The sequence below is a fragment of the Palaemon carinicauda genome, chromosome 4 (genome assembly GCF_036898095.1).
Source record: "Palaemon carinicauda isolate YSFRI2023 chromosome 4, ASM3689809v2, whole genome shotgun sequence".
NCBI classification, from domain to species: domain Eukaryota; kingdom Metazoa; phylum Arthropoda; class Malacostraca; order Decapoda; family Palaemonidae; genus Palaemon; species Palaemon carinicauda.
Window position 1 is genome coordinate 20,008,444 of NC_090728.1, and position 3,838 is coordinate 20,012,281.

The 3,838-nt window shown below is 30.9% G+C and overlaps 1 pseudogene; it reads right to left on the bottom strand.

The window, feature by feature from the left end:
* Positions 1–3,484: 3,484 nt before the first annotated feature.
* The window catches only part of LOC137639009 (zwei Ig domain protein zig-8-like), a 23,463-nt pseudogene continuing 23,109 nt past the window's right edge, over positions 3,485–3,838 (bottom strand).

The window sequence follows — 3,838 nt, forward strand, 5'->3', positions numbered from 1 at the left end:
ATGCCTAGAATTCCATTTTCTTTCTCACCTTTCATAGAAGCACCAATTTCCTTTCTCATATCACTTCTCTTCATTGGTCCCCGTAGGTCGTATTTACATAAATATTCTGAAATATAAAACGTGAATTATCAGAAACCATATAATAATAATAATAATAATAATAATAATAATAATAATAATAATAATAATAATAATAATAATAACCCGTATGATTTGGAGGCATTCACATTTTTTTTTAACCTATATTACCTTTGCCTTTGTCCTTTTCGGTCCGATTTAATTTAAGGAAATTCGAGAACAATACTGATGGATCCTGAAATCTATATAACATTCAATTTTATTAACGTAATTCATAAGAAAAAATATGCCATAAAGTAGTATGGAGGCCTTTTAATTATTTCCTATTTGTCTTGCCTTTACATTTGCAATTCATTTTGATTTTTTTAAACTACTTTCGATGATTTTCCCACCAGCAATTTGTTACAACTATTCCCCTCTGACCATTTTGAGTAATGGCTCTTTTATGTCCCTCTACTCTCGTTTATGAAACCCTTCTGGCTCCCATACCTGGGACTTATTACAACTTTTGTAAGGCATAATTTATTTTCCAGAAAAACACTAATTTTCGGAAGTGCTGGAATTATACACAAAAACAAACTTACATCCGATGTTAGTCAACATTTTATGAAGTCCTCCTGATTCATTGATAAACGATAATTTTTATTGTTCTCATTATCTTCATTTAAAATTGCATTTTTGCTTTCATGAAATATACCTTGTGATTTGGAAGGATATTTGTGTACTATGAAATAAGGATATCCGGTTTTTTACAAGCATCAAATTCCACAGGGATCTCAATATGCAATTGGTTGGGTTTACAAAATATACAAGAACATATAAATAGGCCTACTGCAACATTTGTTTTTATGTTCTAGAGAATGGTTGAATAATAGTGCATAGTGTTGCTAGAACGAAACGAAATATTATAAACACTTGTTCTAAGCAGTTTTCGACAAATAGTTGCTAAACATCCAAGGAGAGAATGATGATTTCCTAAGTCCTTACTTAATTTAGAATTAAATTGAAGTCCTTATCTTCCTTCATTTTAATAAAAAAGCCATTCTCTGAAATATATCTGAATTACTTCAGTCTACATCAATAAAGAATTGTATCATAAATACTTGTCTTCGAAACTGTCCTTTACCTCATATATTGGTGGCCTTATGCAAAATCCTGTGTAATGTCTCATTTTTTTTTCTTTTTAAGTGACATAAAGGAAATGAAACCTTCCGCTGTAATTATAAAATAAAATTCGTGGGTAGAGATTACGGAAAAAAATGCATTTTGAAACTAGAACAGAGAACACACAAAAGGTTGTGTTTTACAAAAAAAATTATGAGAAGGGTTTAGTTTTAATACACTGTGGCATAACTATATATTGCAAATATAAATACACTGAAGTTGAAGTCTTAAGTAAATGGTGCTTTGTTGAAACTTATCTTTGTAATTTCTATAAACAGTTTTTCCGTTTCTATGAAAAACATATTTTTCATGAAACAGATTTAGCACTATTATCAATGAATTCTATATCAATAAGACATAAAGTTTTCCGACTGTCATGAATCTATCCAATGAGGCAATTTCCCAGGCTCAACAATCAAGGCTTCTGAGAATAGAAATTATCCCAAAGGTTTCAAAGATGTGTAATGCAGTAACATTTACAATATCATCAATACAAATTTGATCCCTGTAACAACAATAGCAACAACAACAACAACAACAACAACAACAACAACAATAATAATAATAATAATAATAATAATAATAATAATAATAATAATAATAATAATAAGAGTATGCAGTTCTCTTTCCATCTAAGTTTCTTTGTTGATTGTATTTGTGATTGTCTAGATGATTTTGATAAATTTAGACATATTTGATGAAATAATCTATTGAAGTTTCGCATCACAATGTTTAGCAAGGATTCTTAACAAGAAAAATTTTTAGCAAAGGAACAAATCCTGCAAACCAATCTAATTTACTGATCACTTCCAGTCCTCCTGATATCCTTCAACAATTGGATGTTCTCAAACTATAATAATCTACATCTACTATTATGGCTCTACTTTTTTATTAGAAAACATTTTGACCACAAAGGATTTTTATAATGTGCTTTTTGATAGAGAAAGGAATAGAGTGAAGTTCCTTATTTCTCTGTTCGTCAGTCTTTGCATCAGCATTGAAATACTTCACCAACCCTCTTTTTATTCGTTTAAGTAGAATGGACTGCTTATCAAACCAATTTCATATTAGCATTCCCGTAACATGATTATGATAAAATCAACTTTTTGTACTGAATGTATTAGAGTAAAGTATTCTTTTTATAAATCATAAATTATTTAAAATTGTTAAACGGGTAGAGATAAATATCAAAATAAGTAAGATTCCTTTTTTATGTTGTGTTATACTAAATCTGATGTATTCCCTTACTCTCCGAATCTTTTATTCACGTGTGTGATGTCAGCTCTAATTTGTCTGAAATTGTATATGACCTAAGGCCTAAGCAATGTTGAGGTAAGTCAAAATTTAATAAATAAATACGATTAAAAATGGTTGCTTAACATTTATTTTATCTATTATTTTACTTGGCCTAAGACTCAATTTATCGTAATAGCGAAAGGTGAAAGTATAATGAATAAACTCAAACAAGTCTATGAGTAGACGCTACAGGATTTTGAAAGAATACGAGTCGACAATAGAGCTGAATGTAATATTTGCCAATGACGGTTTGCACGAGGGCTGGAACTGATTGCTCTTCAAATGGGATAAAGTTACCCTTTTATTCTATCGTATTCTATTGTCGAAATTTTCTGTTTCAGAGTGCAATATTCACGCATAAATGTAAATATGGATGCCTAGTTAAAATCAGGTAACTACATAGTTATCTACTATAGATAAAGGAAAGCTCAAGTGTATCAATCCTCTATTCGAGCATGGAATTTTCATTTTTTACTCTTATTTTTATTTTCAGAATAGATTCCTGGCATTCAAATTTAAAAAATTAATCTCACCAGCCGAACTTAAGATATATTTGACATACCTAGCTTGCCAAATCTGGATTTCCAAAAACTGTACGCTAATACATTATTATTGATCGAACAGGATCTTAAATTATTAATAAAAAAGAAATCCCATAAGTATAATCAAATAACAATGATTACTTGGAATAAAGCTTACACTGAAGAATAATTCCACGCGAAGTATTAGAAAAGTTTTTCACTTAAAGAAATAGAAATCGCCTTATGATTTATAGTGCTCTAGATCAAGTGAGGATTCGACACCTTATTTTAGATTAGTTAATAGGTTAGTAATTACCAAATTTAAAATACGACTGAAATTTTGCTCCTGCATGTTGTGCACAACTAATGCGCAGTTTCACAGAAAATAAGACCGTAAACATGAAATCATGACAACATACCTTTATTTCTAAGTAGGTAAAGGAGCAAGAGGTAGAAAATTTACCCAGCCGTTATCTGACGAAGATAACACGACTAGAATAACTGACGTACACACAGAAGACCAAGCAATAAGGTGGTTGGGCAGCCCTGCCCAAGATGCCCATATGGCACTACTACAACTAGCTCTAACGTCTGAGGTCGACCCCCGATTCCTGCGCTGCCCTGCATGGCTGCTTGGTGCTCTCCTGAAAATCCCAAAGGAAATTCATTTTGAATACATAATCTTATAAGAAATAGAGTTGGGTTAAAGAAAGGTATGAAAGCCAATGCATATACAATATTACAACACTAAGCTTTTTGCTTTACTAGGCCAATTGGAT